This window comes from Trachypithecus francoisi, unplaced genomic scaffold (assembly GCF_009764315.1).
Source record: "Trachypithecus francoisi isolate TF-2019V2 unplaced genomic scaffold, Tfra_2.0 Lachesis_group6, whole genome shotgun sequence".
NCBI lineage: Eukaryota > Metazoa > Chordata > Mammalia > Primates > Cercopithecidae > Trachypithecus > Trachypithecus francoisi.
In genome coordinates, this window is record NW_022681471.1 from 58,947,897 (window position 1) to 58,975,594 (window position 27,698).

The 27,698-nt window shown below is 35.6% G+C and overlaps 1 long non-coding RNA gene across 1 annotated transcript; it reads right to left on the bottom strand.

Moving 5' to 3' along the window:
• Positions 1-1,789: 1,789 nt before the first annotated feature.
• On the bottom strand, positions 1,790-27,698 carry LOC117077629. Its single transcript, XR_004434816.1, has 3 exons — positions 27,640-27,698; positions 8,697-8,756; positions 1,790-1,976 (listed from the first exon to the last, which is right to left on the bottom strand). It is a non-coding gene; the product is annotated as an uncharacterized LOC117077629 (long non-coding RNA).

The following is a 27,698-nucleotide window of genomic DNA, read 5'->3' on the forward strand; positions in this document are numbered from 1 at the left end:
TGTGTGCATAGAGGTGTTCACAGTAGTGTCTTAGGATTTTGTGTTTGTTTTTTGTTTGTTTGTTTGTTTTTTGCATTTCTGTGGGGTCACTGATAATGTCCCCCTTGTCATTTCTGATTGTGTTTATTTTAATATTTCTCTATTTCTTTATTAGTCTAGCGAGCAGTCTATTTTATTAATTCTTTCAAAGAACCAACTTCTAGATTCGTTGATTTGTTGAAATGGTTTTTGTGTCTTAATTTTCTTCAGTTCAGCTCTTATTTTGAGCATTTGTGGTCTTAGCTTTGGGGTTGGTTGCTCTCGTTTCTCTAGTTCCTCAAATGGCGATGTTCGGTTGCTAATTTGGTATCTTTCTAACTGTTCGATGTGGGCATTTAGTGTCATAAACTTCCTTCTTAATATGGCTTAACTGGGTCCCAGGGATTCTGGTATGTTATACCTTTATGTTAGTTTCAAAGAACTTCTTGGTTTTTGCCTTGATTTCATTATTTATCCAAAAGTCTTTCAGGAGCATGTTGTTTAATTTCCAGGTAATTGTGAAGTTTTTAGTGATTTTATTTTCAATCTTGACTTCTATGTTTTTGCACTGTGTTCCAAGAGTGTGTTGGTATAATTTCAGTTATTTTGCATTTGCTGAATATTGTTTTATGCCCAATTATGTGGTCAATTTTTGAGTACATGCCACGTGACAATGAGAAGAATGTATATTCTGGTTTTGGCTGGAGAGTTCTGAAAAGGTCTATCAGATTCATTTTGTCCAATGTTGAGTTTAGGTCTTGAATATTTTTATTAATTTTAATATCATGCAGATGTTAAATAAACTGATAACAAAATCAACAGTGTTATATAGGCTGATTTCAGGAAAGCTGCTCTTTCCAGGGATGTTGAGGGGAATGAGATTCATGAAAGCAAATTAAATATTTCAAGACTATGAATAATCATCTATTTTTTAAAAAGTCGTCTGATTGTTAAATGGTTGTAGGTTTTATGATCCTTTTAAATGGTTAAAAGCTACATATGATTTGATGATGTGTCACACACATATCAACACACACATACATATATCATATACCACACACAAACACACGCACACACACACACACACACAGAGTCATATATAATGATAAAACTTTCTACCAGAAAAGCAACCTCTGAAAAATTTAAAGATATTGAAAGCATTATGTACATATATACTATGGTCAATATGGAAGGCATTCTGTTATTTTAAATCCGAAGGCACAGCTTAAATCGTGTTTTTATTTTATTTAATTCAGAAAAAGTAACTAGTTTTTGAAATTGCTATATTGGTTTGATGCTAAAAAAAGATGTGGGAACAGATGCAAGAAGTGTCTGTGGTGAAATCACTCAGAAAGAGTGAGCAAAATATGTTTAACATTCTTCTGAAAAAGGGAATGCCAAAATAATTCTGTCACATGGCTCCCAATTTTTAAAGATGGCAAAATACGACTATTCATTAGGAAGAATAGGGTCTCTCAATCTGGGCATTATGGCATTTTGAGTTAGATAATTATTTGTGGTGGGGGGCTGCCCTATGCGTTGTAGGACCTTTCACAACATCCATGGCCTCTGCTTACTAACACCACCCACACAGTTTTGACCATTGAATATATCCATAAATAACACAGCTTCTGAAGAATGGGGGTGTGCAAAATTACCATAGTTAAAAACTCCTGATCTAGTGTTAGGAAATAATGGGATATATACACACACAGACAAACATATATATAATACATATAGCATATAGATATATATTTATATTCAATATAAATATTCTGATATAAATATACATATTTTAATATGTTCCAATTAATATATCTGATTGAATATAAATATACATTGAATCACCATTGTTTATGACTGTTGTTGAGAATGCCACTGGGAATCATGCTTTTGAAGGTCATGTAGGCAACATGTAAAAACAGTCTTAATCTATATCTCTTGTCCCAGAAATTCAACTTTCAGAAAGGAAGAAATAATAATGATTAATAGCAAATGTTGATGTCAATCTAAATCTCCATAATAGAAAAACTGTTAAACTGATCATTGGTAAAGACACATAGTGGAAAACTAAACAATATTTCAGTTAATTGCATTTAAAGACATGAATACAGCATATAATATACAATAGCCCCTTTTGCCATGTTAGCTGACATACTCACAGATTTTGGGATTAGGTTATGTGCATCTTTTGAGAGCATTATTTTGTCTACTGCACAAACCCAGAACTCATCACTGTTTTACAAGGCAAAAACTTGAACATTAAAGCAAATATTACAACTCAACTTCGGCTCTTTGAGGCAGAGACCAGAACTAAATGCTTATTTAATAAAAAGTGCACCCAGATGTGATTTTGTTAAAAGTAATTAAATCACAGAAAACATACCTTACAAAACACAAACAGAAAATAAAATCCAAAAGAAGATAGCAAAAACACCAGAAAGTATAATGGCTATTTGTCATGCTTACAAATCAATAATAGAAGCTTTGTATCATTAGTATTGCTTTAAGAGTAGTTATGCAAAATTATTTGTTATAAAAGGAGCTCTTCTGTAGAACTTTCGTTGTCTTTTAACAGAGCATCCACATTTGCTTTTTGCATTGTTACACTACTTCAATAGTGTCTCCAGATAGCTCTAAGAAAAATGGTTGTCAGCTGGGCATGGTGGCTCACGCCTGTAATCGCAGCACTTTGGGAGGACGAGGCGGGCGGATCACGAGGTCAGGAGATCCAGACCATCCTGGCTAACACGGTGAAACCCCGTCTCCACTAAAAAATTAGCTGGGTGTGGTGGCAGGCACCTGTAGTCCCAGCTACTCGGGAGGCTGAGGCAGGAGACTGGCGTGAACCCAGGAGGCTAGGCTTGCAGTGAGCTGAGATCACGCCACTCACCACTGCACTCCAGCCTAGGAAACAGAGCAAGACTTCGTCAAGAAAAAAAAAAAAAAAGAAAAGAGAAATGGTTGTCAACTCCAGGTTCCAAGATTCCAAGATACCATGTTATATCAATAAAATGCTACAATCAATGAATAACAAGTTTAGCCAATATTTCCTTCTGATAAATTACTAACAGATTTTCTTAAATTGTGTTCCTGATTTTTAAAATCTTAGGTAAAAATATAAAGTAATTTTGCTTTCAATGTCAAATTGGTAAGTTTAATAAATAATTTTACATTATCCTGAATGTGAATTTAAGAATATGTTATTTCAAGCAAATATTACCATTATGACACTAAGAGAATTATGATAGTTATATTACATATGTATTAAACACTTTCCACAAGGTCAGTCTGAGAGTCTATAACAAACATAAGATATTCCAGATTATCCTGCTTGCATGATTTTCTTTTTCATAATTTTTAAAAGTTCTAGCCTATTAAATGGGATGCATTTAATAAACAGATTTCCAAAAATTTATTTCTTAGTAGCATGTTGAAATAGCTAAAGTGAACTTTAAATTTTTTGAAGTTCTATACCACTTTGAATTATTTTGTTTTCTGACTGTGAAAGTGGTCTGGATCAGGTTAAATAGATAAATGGATGATAAAACAAGACACAATGATCCATTGCCTACAAGAAAAGCACTTCACTTTAATGGTACGCATACACTGAAAACAGACATGGAAAAAGATATTCTATGCCCATGGAGCAAAAAAGAGCAGCAGTAGTTATATTAGACAAAACAGATATCAAGACAAAAACTGTAAGAAGAGACATGAAAGTCATTATATAATTATAAAGGGGTCAATTCAGTAAAAGGAAATGACAATTGTAAATCCATCCAACACTGGAGCACCCAGATATATAATGCAACATTATTAAAGCTAAAGAGAGATATATAGCCCAATAAAGTATTAGCTGGAGACTTCAACACCACCCCACTTTCAACATTGGACAGATCTCCCAGACAGAAAATCAACAAAGAAACATCATATTTAATCTACAACATAGGCCAAATAGACCTAAAACATATTTAAAGAACATTTCATCTAATGATTGCAGAATACACATTATTCTCCTCAGCATATGGATCATTCTCAAAGATAGATTATATGTTAGGTCACAAAAGAAGTCTTAAAACATTCAAAAACTTAAAATACTATCATGCATCCTCTCTGACCTCAATAGAATACAACTAGAAATTAGTAACAAGAGGAATTTTGAAACTATACAAATAATGGAAATTAAATAATATCCTCCTGAATGCCCAATGGTCAATGAAGAAATTAAGAAGGAAATTGTGAAGTTTCTTAAAACAAATGATAATTGAAATACAACATCTGAAAAACTATAGGATGTAGAAAAGCAGTGCTAAGTTGGAAATTTACAGCTACAAGAGTCCACATAAAAATTTCAAATACATAACATAATGATGCATCTTAAAGAATTAGAAAAGCAAGATCCAACTGAACCCCAAATTGGAAGGTAAGAAAACATAGAGATCAGAGCAGAAATAAATTAAATTTAAATGCATACAACAATACCAAAGGTCAATGAAAGAAAAAGTTGATATTTAGAAAAGATAAAATTAACAAAACCTTACCTAGCCTAACTAACAAAAAATGGAGAAAACTCAAATACATAAAATCAGAGAGGAAAAAGGAGACATTACAATTGATAACACAGAAATTCAAAGAACCATTAGTGGCAATGATGAGTAAATCTATTTCAATGAATTGGAAAATCTAGAGGAAATTGCTAAACTCCTATATTTATATAACCTATCAAGTTTGAACCACGAAGAAATCCAAAACCTGAATAGACCAATAACAAGTAACAAGATCAATGCCATAATAAAAAGGCTCCTAGAAAAAAAAAAAAGCCCAGGACCTCATGGCTTCACTGCTGAATTATACCAAACATTTACATAAAAGCTAATACAAATCCTACTCAAAATATTAAAAAAAATACAGAGGAGGGAATACTTCCAAACTCATTCTATGAGGCCAACATCACACTGATACCAAAACCAGACAAAGAAACATCAAAATAAAAAAAAAAACAGAGGCCAATATCTCTGATGAATAATGATGCAAAAATTCTCAAGTAAATACTGGCAGGCCAAATCCAACAACATATTAAAAAAATCACTCATCATGACCAAGTGGGATTTATCCCAGGGATGCAAGGATAGTTCAACACACACAAATCAATCAGTATGATACATCTTATGAACAGAGTGTAGAACAAAAACCACATGATCATTTCAATTGATACTGAAAAGCACTGGATAAAATTCAACATCTCTTTATGTTAAAAACCCTCAAAAACTGGATATAAAAGGAATCTACCTCAAAATAAAGCCACAGGTGACACATTCACAACTACTATCTTACTAAATGGGGAAAACCTGAGAGCTTTTTCTCTAAAACCTGGACAGGGATGCTCACTTTCACCACTGTTATTCAATATAGTAATAATGGAAGTCCTAGCTAGAGCAGTCAGACAAGATAAAGAAATAAAGGCATTCAAATTGCAAGGGAAGAAGTCAAATTAACCTTGTTTGCAGATGCTGTAATCTTATATTTGGAAAAACCTAAAGACTCCACAAGAAAACTACTAGAACTGATAAACAATTCAGTAAAGTTTCAGCATATGAAATCAACACAAAAATCAGGCTCATTTCTATATGCCAACATGAACAATGTGAAAGAGAAATTTAAAAACGAATGTCATTTACAAAAGCCACACATAAAATTAAATACCTAGGAATTTACTTAACCAAAGAAGTGAAATATGTCTATAATGAAAACTATAAGATACTGAAAAAATAAATTGAAGAGAGAACAAAAAAACTGAAATATATTCCATGTCCATGGACTGAAGGAATCAATATTGCTAAAATGTCCATAAGACCAAAAGCGGTCTAGAGATTCAGTGCAATTCCTATCAAAATACCAACGGCATTCTTCACAGTAAGAGAAAAAAAATTCTCAAAATTATATAGAACCACAAAAGACCCAGAATAGCCAAAGCTATCCTGAGCAAAACAACAACAACCCCCGCCCCCTCCCCCAAAAAAACAAAACAAAACAAAACAAAACAAAAAACCCTGAGGAATCACATTACCTGAGTTTAAATTAAATAACATTACCTGAGTTATAGTAACCAAACAACATAGTAGCACTGGCAAGAAATAGACATATGGGTTCAACAAACCACCATGGCATGTGTATACCTATGTAACAAACCTGCATGATCTGCACATGTATCCTGGGTAAGGGTGTTTTTGGAGAAGAATTGTATGTGAGCAAGTCAACTAAGTGGGGAAATTCCACCCTCAACATGGGTAACACCATCCAATTGACTAAAGGCTCTTGTAAAACAAAAAATGTAGAAGGGCCAGTTATATTTTTTCTCTCTTTTGGAGTAGGACACCCTTCTGCTGCCCTTGAGCATCAGAACTCTAGGTTGTTTGGCCATTTGACTCTGGGAATTGCACTAGCAGTCTCCTGGGGCTCTCTTGCCATTGGACTCAGATTGAGACTTCCATCATTGGCTTTCTCGGTTCTTAGACCTTCCAAATTGGACTGAGCATGCCAGTAACTTCTCAGGGTCTTCAGCTTACAGATGATCTAGTGTGGACGTCTCAGCTTCCATAATAATTTGAGCCAATTGCCCTAATAATCCCCTCACATATATTTATTTTTCTATCTATCTATCTATCTATCTATCTATCTATCTATCCATCCATCCATCACCTATCTTTCTATCTATTTATCTTTTGGTTCTGTATCTCTGGAGAACTTTGACAAATACAGAACCATAAGTAAAACATTTTTGTGTATCTATTAATGAAATGATTCCTGAAAATGTATTCCTATGACCAGGTCTAATCTTTAAAGTTTTTATTAGCCTATTAATAGAGGACATCACCACAATTTAAAACTTCTTAATAAGTTGGAATCACTCATACTTTTCTGTATAATTAAAAAAGTGTTCATTGAAGAAATGATTCACTCAATAAGATAAACTGCCCACACCTGGATGGAACAACAGGCATACAATAAGTAAGATAATATAATGGAGTTGCAGCAAAATAAAACAAAACACCTATATGGATTAAGGTGGGGAAAGGGGTAGTTTCCAGAAAAATAGTTTATTTTCCCCTAAAGATAAAATGGGGATGTGAGATTAGACCAGAAAATAGAATCTGTCTACTACAGCTTGTCATATCATTTGTGGGTGAAATGTAAAGAATGACATCCAGGTCATTAGGTTAAGTGAATAAGCCAGGTCAGCAAGACAAACTTTGCATGTTCTCACTTATTTGTGGGAGCTAAAAATTAAAACTATTAAACTCATAGAGATAAAGAGTAGAAGGATGGATACCAGAGGCTGGGAAGGGTAGTGGGAAGATTGGGGCAGAGTGAGGATGGTTAATGAGTACAAAAAATAGTTAGATAGGATGAATAAGATCTAGTATGTCATAGCATATCAGGGTGACTATAGTCAATATTAATTTATTTTACATAGAAAAATAACTAGAAGTGTAGAATTAGATTGTAATAAAAAGAAATGATAAATGCTTGAGGGGATGGATACTCCATTTGACCCGATGTGATTATAATGTATGTGTGCTGGTATCAAAATCACTCACGTACCTCATAAATATATACACCTACTATGTGCCCAAAAATTAAAATAAAAAAATATTTTAGAAGATCAAAATGGTAAAAGTGAATGTGTCTCAAAAAGCCTAAGAGTAGGAGATCGAGGAACCCATAACATAAACATCTATTTTGCTTTGATAATTTTGTTACCAGCTAACATCCTGGACCACATGTATAATGTAAAGACATAAACTAAATCTGAAAACATTTCTCTATCCAAGCAAAATAAAGCAAACACATGAGGAAATAAAACCCCTACCTAACTGTAATAAAAAGATCAAAAATTTTCCAAAACTTTCTAAAATATATGATTTTATAAATGTTCTATTGAATTAAAAGAAGGAAATTGAACAAAAGGGCAGTATTGCTCCTACAAAGTGCTCTCCAGTTTTTATTTTAAACCATGACTCAGAAACAAATTAAAGATGCAATTAATCACATTCAAAGTCAAAGAGCATAACCATAGCTGACGCTATTTTATTTTTTTCTTTCTGCCCCCTCCGTCTTGATAATGCCATGACAACTCATATCAAGTAGAAAATGTTTTGAATATAGTGAGCATGCACACAGTAGTAATGCTTTAATTATCTTAATGAGTGCAAAAGATTTCTTATTACAGACAAGGGAACAAAATTACTTTTTACAGATTTAAAACTGAGAACAATGAGAAAGTTAATGAGCTATTTCTGAGAAAATGCATTTTAAAGAATAATATTCTGGATTCTCATAGATGTAAAAGGCATCTGTCACAAATTTCTAGTATCTTGAAAATGTGTCAGAGTCATTGAGAAATCATATTATTAATATTTAGGCCTAATGGAAATTATCATATGCCTAATGTTGTCTGTGATACTATATGTAATGTAAACAGAACACACTTGCAATTAATTAATATGTCACAATTATCTGAAGACACAGTCAGGTCTAATCAAGCTTAATGCACATATCAGATTACACATATCTGATTATAAATTAATCTTTAGATGTAGGACAAATGACTACAAAATGGCAGTGTAAGTATGGCACATAGGACATGAAATATTAATGAAACTAGTTGTACTTACCTCTCAATAACATCTAACAGAATGTGATTGCAGACCTTGAGTGGTTGTAGTCCCTTTCTACTACAGAAAAAAAAATAAATGCAGTGAACTTTTAAAAATGTCAGTGAGCCCGGCTTTCAAATGTATAATTTACTATTTTATTGGCTGCTTATAAATGGATAATAATAAGCTTCTGGCTGAATGCAAGCTTATAAATGCAGGTTCAAAAATGGGGAGAATGCCATAAGATGGTAAATGTATAATTTTATGGTACTAATTTTCCTCTAAGTAATTACAGTAGAAGTAAAAAAAAAAAAAACATCTATAGTGTTAAAATGTGAATAGAAATTTTGATATTCTGCTTGTGCAGAACAAGATTTTTATAGGAAAAGAATCTTTAGAAATATAATCACTCATACTTCTGTAACAATGCAGGATCAGCAATACTAAGATTGCTGCTTAGGTTGGATGGCTTCAATGGGTAATAATTTTCATATTTTTTACTATTTGCTTTTTTGATATATTCCTAAATCTCAAGCATGTATGGATTAGCTAGTCATGTTAATCAACGGTCATGAAAATAGAAATATTTTCTCTTAGTATTTTGATGGAGCTATTAATATTTTTGTTCTTAATTTCTCACATATTTTTAAATACAAAAACAAATATGTATGTACATACGTGTGTGTGTGTGTGTTTACATATATAACTATTTTGGTACTAATGGACATTGTCACAAATAAATTGTAATTACATAATAGAATTAATGATTTTATAGTGTTTTATTTATTATACTGAATATAGTTTTTTCCAAGTTGACTTAATATATTGGCATCCAGGATATTACAACAATTTGAAGATGTTAGCTGAAGTCAGCTTTATTTATTTAGTAAACCTTCATTGTGATGCCATTGAGGTAAGAGAAAACAAAGACAGAAAGGATATTTACCCATTTTTATACATTAATTATGAACTAATATTTTCCTGATTATACAAAAAAAATAAAGACAATGATTTGAAATAAACTCTGTTTTAAATGTATCAATAACATTTGGGGAATTATGAAGTTTGTACTGGCTTTAGACATCACTCACAGGTATCAGGCATTTAGCATAATTATTTCTAAGACTCCATGATCTCCAGACTCATATGGCCAGATATCTAGTAAAAATTTGTACATAGATATCTAATTGGCATCAAAAACTTAACGCATACAAAACTGAGCTCCTGGTTTTCCCTCAAAATCTGCTCCTCCCAACTGCTTTCTCCTTCTCAGTAAATGGCAATGCCATTATTTGATCTGCTAAGAACAAACATCTTGAATTTATTTGTTTTACTTAGAATTTAAGCTAAAATACAAGGAATGGAGACCTGATTACAGTGGTTTAAACATACAAGAATTTCTTTTTCCAATTTGACAAATATTTTAGATATAGACAACACTCTAATCAGTTAGGGCTTAAAATGCATCATTTGCAAACATCTTGGTATTTTAGCCCATATTCCAGACAGCAGAAAGGAACAAAAGATGAGCACATGCTATATAATGTGCATATTTCACATTGCATGCCTGTATCAGTGTACCTCGTGTCCACCATGAAGGTGGACCTCTACTATGTACCTACACAAAAATTTTAAAAACAAAAAAATTTTTAAAAAGAAAAGATGAGTACAATAAAGTATACATTCTAGCTAAGCAACTCATTTTAAAGTGCATTCCCAAAAGATCCACCAGGCAATTTTATCTTTGCATTTTCTTGGCTAATTTCATTTGAAAGAGAAGCTGAGAAATGTATTCTCTTTCTCCTCTTCCTTCTTCCCCTCCTCCTTCTCTTCCTTCTTTTATAACTTGAAAATATTTCCACCTCCAATAAGGATAATTTGTTATTAAGAGAGAAAATGGCAAGCAGTCAGCAGTCTCTTCTTATTATTCTTAAAGCCTTTCTCTTAAGCCCTACTTCCAGCCCACAAGAAAACACTGCCATCTCCTTCATGAAAAAAAAAATCATCTAAAACTCGACACTTTTCACCCCTTCAACTGCTACAGCTTTGCTCCAAGCCAGTATCTGTCACCTGTATTATGGCAATAGCCTCTAATTAGTCTCTGTTTTGGCCACCACCACACTGTGATGTATTCTCAGTGTGGCAGCCATACTGATTCTTCTAAAATGTTTTGTCATACCTCTCCACTGCTCAAAACTTTCCAATGCTTTTTATTCCACTCAATGTAAAATTAAGAGTCCTAATAGAAAGTTAAAAGGTATTACTTCAGAACTCTCTATGTTCAGCTCCTACTATATTCTCCCTTCTCTCTTTATATTTGAAAACACAAGGTATCATTCAAGGGCAGTATCCACAATGAAGGGAGGCAAAAGAATACTACATGGACATGAGATGATGATGGAAATATTTAAAGGAGACAATATTAGGCCCTCTGGTCACTGAGCATATGGATAGATAGAATTATAAGATTGAGAGTGTAAGCAAGGAAAACAAACAACAAAAAAACAATGTGTTTCTGTATCACTTGTTATTTGGAACTCTGGAGGAAGACATCATTACAGTGTGTTACATGCCAACATGAGATAGCACAGTGGAGTACAATTGAATATATTTTATGTTCTGGTAAATAGAGTATTTAAGATGATTTATTTCTCTGTTTCACATTGTCCCAATGGGCCATGGAGGAGAACCAGAAATTTCTGCATGCCCTACCTAATGGAAAGGTGTGAGAGTGTTGAGAGAACTGATGTCCAAAATAGGCCTGGGATTATGACAAGGAAGGTTCAAAGTCTGTGATTCTTATGAATACAGGCCCCTGCACATTCCAGAAATGTCAGCAGCCAAAGTTAGCATATGTCCAAAATCTAGGACAATCTCAGTTGCAATAAAGCAGTTAAGGTAGGGACCAAGGGTGGCACCACAGACTAATTGTGATAAGATACTCTAGCAGATACTGATAATGCTCCAGAGGACAGTACATAAATAAGACATCACTCTCAATGTTTTGCAATTTTTCCTGCACCCAGGCACAAGCAGAAACAAGAATATAGGAGTATAACACTGATAAATGCTTGTACTGTATAGGATTTTAATGTATAGAATTTTTTATTTATTCACTGAAACTCAAAGTACAGAAATATTACTTCTTGTATTTTCTTTATAAATGATGTCATAGATGACCCATGACAAAATGGAAAAGTAGACAGAAGAAGAAGTTTGCCTTTTAAAATAACATCATTTTTCTGTATTACTTGAACCTCTTTCAGTACTCAGGACTTCACAGGAAAGGAGCAACACATCTGGTTAATAAAGAAAAATAGTATTTCTTTTTAAGGAAATGAATATGTTAGACCTCCAGAGAACATCTGAATTTTAAAATGAGGGACATTTGTAGAGTATGATATTTTATCTAAAAGAAGTTGGTAGGGATTTTAGTATTTCATTAGACAAGTCATATCTATTTAGCAAAGGAGCTCTGTATTGACACAATTCTCATCAAACTTTATAAGGCTAACTCCCTTGCCTATTCTGCCTATGCAAAATTCTGTACAGAAAGGCAGGATAATATATTTGCTACTTATCTTCAAAGGAAACAGAAGACCTGCTAGGCTTGGAATTGAAGAATATTTAAGGAAAAGACTATTCTGCAAATTATGGCAAGATTAAGAGAACCAATGAGGCAGATTGAGGCATCTGGTAACTAGCAACAGAAAGAAGTCCTTGTAACCATTAGCTCTCAAGGGACAAAAAGGAAGAAGTGGTGACATTGAGAAATTGTTAGAGTTAAAGCCATACAAAGGAGCCTGCCAAACAGGAGCTATATTTACTCATTTATTTTTGTTCCATGCACCTCTTTGTCAGTAAAAAAAAAAAATATATGGATCCCTTCACAGAATACTAATTTTAAATGCCAAAATAAAATACGTAGGATTAAGAAGCAAAGGAAAGTAATCTCACAGTTGATAGACAAGTATTCTTAACATAAGAGAGTAATCTCAGAGTTGAGTGACAGGTATTCCAGAATCACAGAGACTTGCTTTTTTCAAGCAGTAATTACATTAGTTTGTTGGATAATACCCTCTAAATATAATCAAATGCAAATTTTGTAAGTTTAGTTAGTCTTTGATATTTGCACAGAGAGATTAATTTGGGGGAATTATTTTCTTAAGTGTTGTGATTAGAAAATTAGTTGTGAAATATATCAAATTTACTTTTATCATTTATTAAGATCATTTTTCATTTTTATCAAAACGGTGAATGAGCTAAAATAGATAAAACTATAACTGTGTGGTCTCTGCATTCCCAGGTTAATCTTAATTGATCCTGATGTAATTTTTATGCATATATTACAGGAGGCAATGCAGTTACATATTATCAAAAATGTATGTGTCAGTGTCTATCAGTGAGGTGAACTGGTTTTCTTTTTTTTCTCTTAGCTGTTTTTGTCAGATATTGTTTACAATGTTACGATGATTTAGTAATAATGAAAATAAACAAAGTAGCACACTACCAGTGTGCTAAGCATATTCACTTATTCTTGAATCTTGAAAAATATGCATAATTTTTTCTTTGTTCTCTATACTTAGGAATAGCTAAATAGCAACAAAATTCTCCGTTCTTAAACATACTGCAAAAAACTGCCTGCAAAATTTTCTGGGCCAGAAAATTTTCATAGTATAACCCTTTGAAAATGTGCTCAATATTGTATATAATACTCATCTGATTAGCTTTTCTATTGCTTCTTCAGTCAATTTATTGGTGATTATAATTTTCTTACAAATTAATCATTTTACTCAAACTTGCATAAATTCAGTTCAAAGACTAATTAATTTTACTTTTATTTGCTTTGTTGAGTGTTTTTCTGTTACTCTTTGTTTTTTCATTGTAATTGTGGGCTTTTCTCTTAATAAATTTTATTTTACAATTATTCTCATTTAGCATAATTTATTGTCTATTAGTTTACTATTTCTAACACTTTAATATAATATGCATATTTCTTCAATTTTACTTAGTTTTTTTTTTTTTTTTGGAGACAGAGTCTTGCTCTGTCACCCAAGCTGGAGTGCAATGGTGCTGTCTCAGCTCACTGCAACCTCCGCCTCCTGGATTCAAGTGATTATCCTGCCTCAACCCCCTGAGTAGTTGGGGGTACAGGTGCACGCCACCACACTGGCTAATTTTTGTATTTTTAGTAGCGACGGGGTTTCACCATGTTGGCCAAGATGATCTTGATCTCCTGACCTCGCGATCCACCCACCTTGGCCTCCCAAAGTGCTGGGATTACAGGTGTGAGCTACCGCGCCCAGCCTACCTAGGTTTTTATCTTAAGCGAGACAATTAAATTTCTTTTATTGTGTTTAGAAAGAAATTTGTTTAAAAGCTATAACGTATCTACTGTGCTTATCTCATGAGTTTTGAAAATCTCATGATTATTTTCTGGATAGACATCAGTGCTAGTGTTGATTTACTCATCAACCTACAAGTTGTTTAAAAGAGAGCTCCCCACTGTTCTATCCATGGTTCAATGTTTTCATTTTCTTACTAAGAACTAAAGTTCTCTTTTCATCCATTATGTGAGACGTGAAAATGCAAAAGTCCCACTTCCATTATTGCAATTAAGACTATGTATAATGTTTATTGTCTGATAAATTTTCTTTCCTTGCATACATGCTCATTTTAAGAAATCAAATAGAGTGCTTTTCTTTCAGAATGATGACATGTAGTGTCTCACAGAGACACTCCCTTGTGAAAAATGCCTAACTAGCATAAAAACATTTAAAAACACAACCATTTAATATCCCTGGAAATCGTCCTAATTAACAAAAGTAAATTATTTTAAAAATCTACTAAAACTTAATAAGAGCACAGAGACCCCATGATATCTAAGACCTTCTCCTTCGCCTCTCCTGGGCTAGTCTTGACAGAAATTTTATATTGGGTGGATATAGCCAAAAAGATAGACTCTCTATTCTCAAATCCAAATTAAGGTTTACTATATCTCACCTAGAGGGGTAGGTCATCAACATGTTTTATCTCCTCCAACTCCTAGTTAAAGAGGCCAAATTAATAGTGAGTGTGACCAAGAAGTGGGACCTTGTACCTACACCCAATCTCTACATAGAGGATGGAAGCTCTAACCCAAGTGTGGTAAGCTGAGAATTCTGGGACCCCCAAATGCTCTTGCCCTAGCTCATTTATTGAGCAGTTTCCATGTTAGGAGAGACAAGCATAAGAGAACACAGTCTAGTGGCCTGCCTAGTGCCCAGAGTAGTTAGTCATATAGTTAGCCAGAGGGAAGGGAAGAATATAAGGAAAGAGAGCTATGAAGCTCCCCTTACAAAATCTGACATTATAGAACATGTAGGAGTTTAAAATTAAGGACACTTTCAGTAGCAATGGCTCTTCTCAATCAAGATCAGCAATCTGAAAGATAGGCCAGATACTTTACCAGAATGTATAAAAAAATATAGCTAAGAATAGCCACCCTAAGGTCATAACAAAGTTTAAAGATGCGCCTTAAATACTATTCCTGACGCAACTTAACTGGATCAAATTGCTGAGTGATACTTCACTGAGGGTATTGCTGAATACAATAGAGAAATTAGCTGATAATTAGTGAAATTGAACTGGAGGGAATAATACCAAATGATGCAGAGAGTTTTACAGAAAAAAATATGAAAAGAGATAATCAAAGAGATCTCTGACAAAGTCACTACAATCTCAGGGTGATTATTCACACCCATGTAGGTGACTTTAAGGAGGAACACAAAAGGCTTCAAACTGCTGTAGCAATCAATTTCACTAACATGGCCTAGCCAGGTTAAAAATAATAATAATAATAATAATAACAACAACAAAGTAAGCAACAACAGAACAAAGGCAGAAAAAAAAAACTTAGTACCCCAAATTGTCACAATATATGACCTATAGCGTTATCAAAAAATTACAAGATAGGCAAATAAATAGGAATGTGTGAATGATACACAGAAAAAAGGAAACAATGAGAAAAGTATGTAAAAATGAGGAGCTATCAGATATAACAGAAAAAGACCTAAAGGATCCATGACAAATATGTTCAAATAACTATTATGGAGATCGCTATTAACAACTGAACATCAAATGTAGAAGATATAGAAAAGTAACCATAAACCAACTCAGAAGCAAGCAGAAAACAAGAAATAAGCAAAATTAGAGCTGAAATGAATACAATTGACACAAAAAATACAGAAAATTTTTATAAAATTAGGTTTGTTTTTGAAAGAATAAATAATATTGATAGACCACTAGCTAGAATAATAAAGAAAAAAAGATAAGATCCAAGAAAACACAACCAAAAATGACAAAGAGGACATTATCACAACACTAACAGAAATACAAAAATCCTCAGAGACTATTACAAACACCTCTATGAACACGAACACAAACTAGAAAACCTAGAAAAAATGAATAAATTCTGAGAAGCATATAACCTCTCAAAATTGAACTAGGAAGAAATTCAAATGCTGAACAGACCAATAACTAGTTCCAAAATTGAATCAGTAATAAAAAGCCTACCAACCAGAAAAAGCCCAAAACCAGATTAATTAAAACCTGAATTCTACAAGATGTATAAAGAAGAGCTGGTACCATTCTAACTATAACTGTTCCAAAAACTTTATTCTGATAACAAAACCTGGCAGAGACACAATGACAACAGCAACAACAAAAATTACTGCCAAAATGCAAAAAAAAAAAAAAAAAAGGAAAGAAGAAGAAAGAAAAGGAAAGAAGAAGAAAGAAAGAAAGAAAGAAAGAAAGAGAAAGAAAGAAAGAAAGAAAGAAAGAAAGAAAGAAAGAAAGAAGAAAGAAAGAAAGAAAGACCTAGCAAAATGAATCCAGCAGCACATCAAAAAGCTAATGCATGATCAAGTCGACTTTATCCCTGGGAGGCAAGGTTGGTTCAACACATGCAAATCAATAAATGTGATCCATTACATAAACAGAACTTTAAAAAAAGTGATCATCTCAATAGATGCAGAAAAGACTTTCAGCAAAATTCAGCATTCCTTCATGTTTAAAACTCTAACCAAATTAGGCATTGAGGAAACATACTTCAAAATAATAAGAGCCATCTATGACAAACACATGGCCAACATCTTAGGGAAAAGGCAAAAACTGGAAACATTACCCTTGGGAAATGGAACAAGACAAGGATGCCCACTCTCCACAATTCTATTGAACATAGTACTGAATGTCCTAATCAGAGCAATCAAGCAAAGGAAAGAAATGAAAGGCAACCAAATAGGAAGACAGGAAGTCAAACTATCTCTCTTTGTAGATCATATGATGTTATACCTAGAAAACCTCAGGTTCTCTGCCCCATAGTTCCTAGATCTGATAAACAGCTTCAGAAAAGTTTCAGGATACAAAATTGTTACTGGTACTGGGTCTTGACTACACACTGCTTGGTCCTTGGCGTTTTAAACAAAGAATTGAACAAAACGTACAAAGTAGCAGAGAAATGAAATGCAAGAACGAAGCAGCGAAAGCAGGAATTTATTAAAGAGAGAAAGCACTCTGCAGGGAGGGAGTGGGTCCCAGCAAGCGGCCCCACGGCCCAGTTACAGAAGTTTCTGGGCTTTAAGAACTCTGTTTGAGTTTCTTGGGCTACCCCTTATCTGGATGAAGGATTTGGTCTGTGGCTAATTAAAGGCTGCGGTGAATTGGTGCCCAATGCAGATAAAGGGATGGTCCCTGCTTGGCCTGTGGCTAATCCAAGGAACTCTCCCTTTCCATCTGAGATGGTGGAAGGGGGAGGGAGGCTTGCTGGGAGAGTAGCCTTTGATCCTTTATTACTCCCTGTGGGAGATGGGGTTTTTCCCTCTGGTTTAGCTTTAGGAATTTTGTGTTAATTGGCCTTAGGGTCCCTGCCCCCAGACCCAGGTGTTTTCCTTTTGATCCAGCTTTGAAAAGTCAGAGTGAATTGCCCTTAGATTCCTTGCCCCCAGAGTTTGGTGTTTTTCTGTGACTCAGCACGAATTGACCTTAGGTTACCTGTCTCCAAGTCCTATTCTCCTGCCTCAAAATCAATCTACAAAAATAAGTACCATTTTATACACCAGCAAAATCCAAGCTGAGTGTCAAATAAAGAAAACAAACCTTAAAAAAATAGCTGCAAAAAGAATAAAATATGAATACCTAGGAATTCAGCTAACCAGGGAGGTGAAAGACCTCTTCAAGGAGAACTACCGAACAGCGCTCAAAAAATCAGGGCACGGTGTCTCACGCCTGTAATCCCAGCACTTTGCAAGTCCGAGGCAGAAATATCGCTTAAACCCAAGAGTTTGAGATCGTCCTGGGCAACAGGGCGAAATCCCGTCTCTACAAAAAATACAATTAGCCCGGCAGGCGTGGTGGCACGCAACTATGGTCCCAGCTACTCAGCAAGCTAAGATGGATGGATCCCTTGAGTCAGGGAGGTGGAAGTTGCAGTGAGCTGAGATCGCAGCACTGCACTGCAGCCTCAATAGCAGATTAAAACCCTGTCTCAAAAAAAAAAAAAAAAAAGATGATGAAAGAAGGAAAAACAGAAAGACAGAAGGAAGGAAGGAAGGAAGGAAAAAAAGAGAAGGAAAGAAAGCAGGAAGGCAGGAAGAAAGAAAGAAAGAAATCAGAATGACAAAAAACAAATGGAAAAACATTCCATGCTCATGGATATGATGAATCAAATCATAAAAATGGCCATGCTGCCCAAAGCAATTTACAGATTAAACGTCATTTCTATCAGAGTACCAATGACATTCTTCACAGAATTATAAATATATATATATGGAACCAAAACAGAGCCAGAATAGCCAAAGGCATCCTAAGAAAAACAAAGAAACAAAAAAAAAAAAAAATTAAAGCTGGAAGCATTACATTACCAAACTCCAAACTATACTACAAGGCTACAGTAACCAAAATAGCATGGAAGTGCTACAAAAACAGACACATAGATCAGTGGAACAGAATAGAGAGCCCAGAATTAAAGCCACACACCTACAACCATCTGTTCTTTGAAAATGTCAACAAAAAAAGGCAATGGGGAAAGGTCTCCCTATTTAATAAATGGAGCTGGGATAGCTGGCTAGTCATATGCAGATGATTGAAACTGAACCACTTTCTTATACCATATACAAAAATCAACTCAAGATTTATTAAAGACATAAATGTAAAACCTAAAATTATAAAAACCTTTGAAGAAAACCCAGGAAAACCCATTCTAGACATAAGCCTTGACAAAGATTTTATGACAATGATGCCAAAAGCATTTGCAGCAGAAAGAAAAATTGACAAATGGGACCTAATTAAACTAAATAGCTTCTGCACAACTGACATCATACTTAATAAGCAAAAACTGGAAGAATTTCCCTTGAAACCTGGAACTAGACAAGGATGCCCACTCTCACCACACCTATTCAGCATATTACTGGAAGTCCTATCCAGAGCAATCAGGCAAGACAAAGAAACAAAAGACAGTCAAATAAAAAGACAGGGAGGCAAACTCTCTTCAAAGACATTATAATTCTATACCCAGAAAATCCTCTAGTCTCTGTCCAAAGGCTTCTAGATCTGATGAATGACTTCGGCAATGTATCAAGAAACAACATCAGTGTACAAACATCAGTAGTATTTCTATACACTAATAATGTCCAAGCTCAGAGCCAAATCAAGAATACAATTCCATTCCCAATAGTCACACACATATACACACAAAAAGCTAGGAAAACAACTAACCTGAGAGGTTAAAGATCTCTTCAACAAGAATTACAAAATGTTGCATAAAAAGATCACAGATGACACCAACAAATGGAAAAACACTCCAAGCTCAGGATATGAAGAATCAGTATTTTTAAAATGGCCACAACAATGACCCAAGCAATTTACAGATTCAGTGCTCTTCCTATCAAATTACTAATGACATTTTTCACATAATTAGAAAAATCGTTTTTAAAATTCACATGGAACAAAATATAACAAACATCCAAAGCAATCCTAAGCAAAAAGAAAAAAGCTGGAAGCATCATACTATCTGTTTGGACAAACGGAGGCAAGATGGCGCACTTCCGGGTTCTTCATCACCAACTTTTCCCACACGCCTGAAAATGCAGCCGGCGCCCGGGAAGGTGCAGACCAACTGGGCATGCGCCAGGTGACGTCAATCCAAAGAGACCAAGATTTACCTGGTCGCACCTACGGAACGCCCCCCGACACGCCCGTGCCTAGCCTATTGCCCTCCCACTCCCAGAAAAGCCGCTCCGGCCAGCACCCTGCGGGGACTTCCCAGCCCCCACTCCTGTCGGGACTGCATCAGGAACTCTGCCCGAGAGCTCCACCGGGTGACTCTCTTGGCCTCCTTTGCCAGAGGCTGACAGACCTCTCCCTACACACCTTCTTCCCTGAAGCTAGGTGACCAAAGAAAAATTTGCAGTTTTGCTCCTAGCCTTGCCTACTCGCTGGTTCTTTTGTGCCCGCTCTGGTGGTCTTAGAAAAACAAATCACTATCCAACTTCACACTATAGTGCCAGGGTAAAATAACTGAAATAGCATGGTACTGATACAGAGATGGGCACATAGATCAATAGGACAGGTTGAAAGCCCACAAATAAAGCCACACGCCTAAAAACATCTGATCTTCAACAAAACTGACAAAAATAAGCAATTGGGAAAGAATTCTCATTCAATGAATGGTGCTAGGATAGCTGGCTAGCCATACGCAGAAGGTTGAAATGGGACCCCTTCCTTATACCCTATACAAAAAACAACTCAAGATGGCTTGGAGACTTAAATGTAAAACCTAAAGCTGTAAAAACTATAGAGGAAGACCTATGAAATGCCATTCTTAGACATTGGCCCTTGTTCAGAAATCATGATGCAGCCTCCAGAGGTAATTTCAACAAAAACAAAAAATTGACAAATGGGACCTAATTGATCTAAAGAGCTTCTGCAAAACAAAGAAACTATCAAAGAGTAAACAGACAGCCTACAATATGGGAGAAAATATTTGGAAACTGTGCATCCAGCAGAGATCTAGTATCCAGAATCTAGAAGGAACTCAAGTCAACAAGCAAAAATAAACAGCCCCATTTAAAAATGGGCAAAGACATGAACAATTTTCAAAAGAAGATATACACGTGGCTATCAAACATATGGAAAAATATTCAGTATCACGAATCATTAGGGAAATGCAAATCAAAGCCACGAAGAGATACCATCTTAGCACCAGTCAGAATAGCTATTATTAAAAAGTCAAAATTAATAAATAACAGATGCTGGAGAGGTTGTGGAGAAAAGAGAAGGCTTCTACACAGTTAGTGGGAATTTAATTTTTTTTTTTAGGAGATTCTCAAGAAGTTAAAACAAAACTAACATTTGACCTAGCAATTCAATTAATGGGTACATACTCAAAGGAATATATATTATTCTACCATAAAGACACATGCATGAGTAAGTTCATCGCTGTACTATTCACAATAGCAAAGACATGGAGTTAACCTAGATGGCCACCTACAGTGAATGGGATAAAGAAAATGTGGTGCATGTAATATATATCATGGAATACTACAAAGATATTTTAAAAATGAGATCATATTCTTTGCCACAACATGGATGGAGCTGGAGGCCATAATCATAAGTCAATTAATGCAGGAACAGAAAACCAAAGACCACATGTTCTTACTTATAGGTGGGAGCTAAACATGGGTACCCATGGACACAAAGAAAGGAACAATAGACGCTGGATCCTATTTGAGGCTGAAAGGAAGGAGGATAGTGAGAAGTGAAAACTCTCTACTGGGTAATATGCTAATTACCTGTGTTACAAAATTATCTGCACACCAAACCAGCATGACATGCAATTAACCCATGTAACAAACTGGCACATGTACTCCTTCAATCTAAAATAAAAATTGGGGGGAAAAAAACTCAGTAACTAACTCTAAAAAATAAAGGCTTCAAAATTACTTGAATGAATTAAAAAATGTCCAGAGTTTTCAATAATTATTTTATTATTTTTATACTTCTGTTTACTTTTTAATAGAATGTAACAAAATAAACTACCTAATAATACATCAAACAAAAATGCATTTTGAATATAACAAAAACCGTAAAAAGTTCCTAAGTTATATGAATGTAGATACAAACACATGAAAAATCAAATCATGTTATTAGATGGAAAAACTCAATATCATCAACATCAATTGTTCTTAAGGTAATTTACAAATTTAATTTTGTTCCAATACAGGTACAATTAGGTAATGCAGATGGGCATGTTATTGTATAAAAGTCTTTTATTTCTTTTCAAACACTATTTTAGGTTTGGGGGTACATGTGCAGGTCTGTTCCAAGGGTAAATTGCATGATACAGAGGTTTAGTGTACAGATCATTTCATCAGCCAGGTGATGAGCATAGTATCGCATAGGTAAGGTTTTAATTCTCAATCTCCTCTCACCTTCCACCCTCAAGTAGGCCCCAGTGTCTATTGTTCCCTTCCTTATGTCTCTGTGTACTCAATGTTTAGCTCCCACTCATAAGTGAGATCATGTAGTATTTGATTTCTATTCCTGCATTAATTGCTTAGGATAATGTCCTCTGTCTGCATACATGTTGCTCTGAATGACTTTTTACTTATTTTTATGGCTGTGAAGCATTCCGTGTACATGAACCACGTTTTCTTTATCAAGTGCACCGTTGATGGACATCTGGGTTGATTCCATGTCTTTGCTATTGTGAATAGTTCTGTGATGGACCTACATGTGCATATGTCATTATGGTAGAAAAATTTATATTATTTTGGGTATATATTTAGGAATGTGATTGTTTGGTCAAATGGTAATTGTGTTTTAAATACTTTGAGGAATCACCAAACTGCCTTCTGCAATGGCTGAACTAATTTACATTCCCACCAGCAGTGTATAAGCATTCTCTTTTCTTTGCAACCTCACTAACATTTATTAATTTTTGACTTTTTTGTAATAACCATTCTGACTGGTATGAAATAGTATCACAATGTGGTTTTAATTTGTGCTTCTCTAATAATTAGTGATATTGTACATTTTTTCATATACTTGTTGGCCATGTGTTTGTCTTCTGAGAAGTGTCTGTTCATGTCATTTGCCCATTTCTAGTGGGGTTCTTTCTTTCTTTTCTTCTTGATTTTGTACAGTTACTTATAGATTCTGGATATTGGGTTTGTCAGATGTATAGTCTGCAAGTGTATTTTCCCACTCTTTAGGTTGTCTGTTTACTCTGTTGGTTGTTTCTTTCACTATGTCAAAGCTCCTTAGTTTAATTTGGTCCTGGTTGTCAATTTCTGTTTTCATTGAAATTATTTTTGGAGTCTTCATCATGAAATCTTTGCCAGAACCAATATCCAGAATAGTATTTCCTAGGTTTCTCTCTAGGATTTTATAGTTTTAGGTTTTACATTTAAGTATTTAATCCACGTTGAGTTGCTTTTTATATCTGCTGAAATAAAGGGGTTCAGTTTTAATCTTCTGCCTATGGCTAGTAAGTTATCCTAGTAGCATTTATTGAATAGGGGTTTCTTTCCCCAATTCTTGTTATTGTTGACTTTGTCAAATATCAAATGGTTCTGGGTGGACGACTTTATTTCTGGGTTCTCTAACATGTCCCATTCATCTATGTGTCTGTTTTTGTACCAGTACCATGCTTTTTTGGTTATTGTAGCCTTGTAGTATAGTTTGATGTCAGCTATTGTGATGCCTATGGCTTTGTTATTTTGCTTAGGATGTCTTTGCTATTTGGGCTCTGTTCTGGTTCCACGTGAATTTTAGAAGTTTTTTTTTTTTTTTTTTTTTGAGACGGAGTCTTGCTCTGCCACCCAGGCTGGAGTGCAGTGGCCGGATCTCAGCTCACTGCAAGCTCCGCCTCCCGGGGTTATGCCATTCTCCTGCCTCAGCCTCCGGAGTAGCTGGGACTACAGGCGCCCGCCACCTTGCCCGGCTAGTTTTTTTGTATTTTTTAGTAGAGATGGGGTTTCACCATGTTAGCCAGGATGGTCTCGATCTCCTGACCTCGTGATCCACCCGTCTCGGCCTCCCAAAGTGCTGGGATTACAGGCGTGAGCCACCGCGCCCGGCCAGAAGTTATTTTTCTAACTATGTGAAAAACATCATTGCTAGTTTTTAGGGTTTTTGCTGAAAGGTCTACTCTTGGCCGATTGAGTTCTCTTTGTAGGCAACTTACCCCTTATTTCTAGCTGCCACATGTGTGGTATATATACATATATATATAAATGTGTATATATTAATATGCCATATATATACATATATAACTGTGTCCATATATATATATACACACACACATATATTATATCTATATATAGTGTATGGGGATGGTTGTCTTGCATACTGTTTCACGGGGTTCTTTGAATTTCCTTACTTTGAACGTTGACTTCTCTACTGAGGTTGGAGAATTTTTGTGGACAATACCCTTGAATATATTTTCTAAGTTTCTAGCTCCCTCTCATTGTTTTTCAGGGACACCAATGTGTCATAGGTTTGGTGGTCTCTTTACATAATTCCACATTTCTTGTAGGTTTTGTTAATTCTTTTGTATTTCTTTCTTCTTTATTTCTGTGTGACTGAGATTCAAAGAACTGGCCTTTGAACTCTGAGATTCTTCCTGCAGCTTGGTCTATTCTGCTGTTAATATTTCCAATTGTATTATGAAATTCTTGTAGTGAAAATTTCAGCTATAGAAAATCTATTTGGTTTTTTTCACATAATAGTTATTTTTTCTTTGAGCTCGTGTATCGTTTTACTAAATTCCTTAGTTTCCTTGGCTTGAGTTTTAATTTTCTCCTGAATCTTCATGATCTTCATTGTTATCCAGATTCTGAATTATATGTTTGTATTTTAGTCATATCAGCTTGGTTAAAAAGTATTGCTGGAGAGCTAGTTCAATTGTTTGGATGTAAGGGTGCTCACCAATCCTGTGCAGGATTCCCAGCTTCCTCCCTCTTCAGTCTATGTCCTCCCTTTATCTACTCTCAATGACTTCTTTCTGAAAACTTACTTGGAGTATGTTGGTCTTTTTGATAGTCTGGTCTCTTAGTTGGGGAAACTCTTTCTGTCTGCATCTAGTTGGCCATTTTGGCACTTTTGCAAAAAAGTTTTATAGATGAAAAAGCAAATAAGACTATCCAAGTAAACTAAATTTTTTGAATTATCCAAAGAGCTACACGAGCTTTGGAATCCCCCTGCCCTTCCTTTGTCCATTTCCTAGCTACTGGAGTGTCATGTTTTCCTCCCTACTGATCTCCCAGGTCCTGCAGCTCACAGGGAATCGGAAGTTGAGGCAGAGCCAAGTAGGCCTCCTAGAGTAAAGAAAAAAAAATAGCAGTGGAGGCTGCTCAATAACGACTTTAAATGTAAGTAGTTGAAACTGCCCATCGAATGACATAGATGGTAGAATATTTTAAAACAGAAACAGGATCTAACTATACATTGACTAAAAAGACTCATTTTAAACCTAAGGATATGCAGTAAAAATGAAAGGATAGTTGATTTTCAACATTATATGAATGTATCAAATTATCACATATACCTTGAAAATATGTACATCTATTATGCATCAGTAAAAAAAGAAAAAAATGAAGAAACATATTTAGCAAAGAAAGTGAAAAAATGGGGAAAATATTTCATGCAAACAGTAAACAAAATTGAGCAGACGTGGCTACATTAATATTAGACAAATAATTCTCAAGTCAAAAATAGTTACTGGAGACAAAAATGGACATTATGTAAAAATGAAGTGTTCAAATAACCAAGAAGATACAGTAGCCCTCCCTTATCTGTGTGGCATAAGTTTCAAGACTTATCCCACAACAGATGCCTAAAACCACTGATAGTACCAAATCCTATATATATGTGTGTGTATATATATGTGTGTATATGTGTGTGTGTATATATATATACTATTTATTGCACTTATATGCACTTACGCACCAAATACCTGAGTTTGAAAATATGTGAAGCAAATACTGATGGATTTGACACGAGAAATAGCTGTACCATAATTGTAAAAGATTTCTATATCCCACATTCAATAACAGAAAAAATAAACAGGACAGAACTTTGATAAATGAAAAGAGAATTTGACAAACATTATAGACCAATTGGATATAACAAACACATGTAACACAGAAGAATATATATATTTTTTCTGAGTGCACAGAGAATGCTCTCCAAGATAGATAATATGCTTCGCCACAGAAAAAAAATCTTAATTAATTTAAAAACATTGAAATCATGCAAAGTAGCTCTTCTCATCACAGTGGAATAAAACTAGAAATGAAGCAAAGGAAAACTGAAAAATCCATGCAATTTAAACAATACACTCTTTAAAAAACAGTGAAAGATAAAATCACTTAAGAAATTAGAAAATGTCTTGAGAAAAATGAAAATAAAAACAAAAAATAATAAAATTTAAAGGTGCAGCCAAAAGAAATGCTAATTTTTAAATGTAAGTGCTTACTGTTTGGACAAACGGAGGCAAGATGGCGCAGTTCCGAATTCTTCACCGTCAACTTTCCCACGCCCGGGAAAGACACGGATCGACTGCGCAGGCGCAACCCGACCTCCGACGGAGAAGAATCGGAACCCACCTAGACATGCCTACCGCCCCGCCCCCGACCCGCCTATGTCCCGCCCACTGCCCTCCCACTCCCGGGCCCAGGCCATAAAAGCCGCTCCCGGCGGGTGCGCTGAGCGAACTTCCTCAGCCCCTCCTCGTACGCGGGACACAGGAACCTCGCCCGAGAATGCCGGAGCGAACTTCCTCGGCCCCCTCCTCCTACGCAGGACCCAGGAATCTCGTCCGAGAACGCTGGAGCGAACTTCCTCGGCCTCTCCTCCTGCGCGGGACCCAGGAACCTCGCCCCAGAACGCCGGAGCGAACTTCCTGGGCCCCTCCTCCTGTGCGGGACCCAGGAACCTTGCCCGAGAACGCCGGAGCAAACTTCCTCGGCCCCTCCTCATTCGCGGGACCCAGGAACCTTGCCCGAGAACGCTGGAGCGAACTTCCTCGGCCCCTCCTCATACGCGGGACCCAGGAACCTTGCCCGAGAACGCCGGAGCGAACTTCCTTGGCCCCTCCTCGTACGCGGGACCCAGGAACCTCGTCCGAGAACGCCGGAGCAACTTCGTCAGCCTCCACCACCGGAGACTGGTGAACCTCGCTCCCGCCTTCACATTGGCTTGTAAATAAAGTTGTTTTTGCCTTGCCTACTTGCCTTTTCTCTGACATTTGCTCTGGGGGTCGCATTAAAGCAAATCACTTACATTGAAAAGAAGCAAGAATTCAAATTAACCTAACTTTAAGTCTTAAGAAACTAAATAAGGTTAAAAACTAAACCCAAGTCAGAAGAAGGAAATAATAAGGCCTTGAGCAGAGATAAACAATGTGGAGAATAGAAAATCAAGATTAAAATGTAAGTTGATATTTTCTTTTTACAGGGCTGATTCTTAAACTGAGCTCTCCTGAGTCCTAATCAGTACTATTTTCACTGCCTCATAAACAAAGTGCACCATTTTCTGTGTAACCTACTTAAACCTACTAGCAAAATTTTTATCTGGCAGATAGAACCACGACAGTAGGTCCAATTTGCAGAGCCCAGTGCAAAAGGAAAATGTAGGCCTCATCTGGGTGTTGGGCAGTCAAACTTTCTTTCCCATGGTCCTCCCTACCCCAACCCATGGCCAATGTGTGACTCCTAAGGACTACAACCTCTGCAATTACGCAATTGCTATGGTCACTAATTCTTGTCTCTGTGTCTCTGTTGTGCTGTTGAGCACACTCAAAGCTTTATTTAGTTTTTGTTTATTATATTTTACAGTTTGTCAGGGTTTATTTTGCACTGGTGTAACAGATTACCACAGACTGGGTAATTTATAAGCAACATAAGATTTTCTGGCTTACAATTCTGGAGGCTGGGAAGTCCAACATAGAGGGGCTGCATCTGGTGAGAGTCTTCTTGC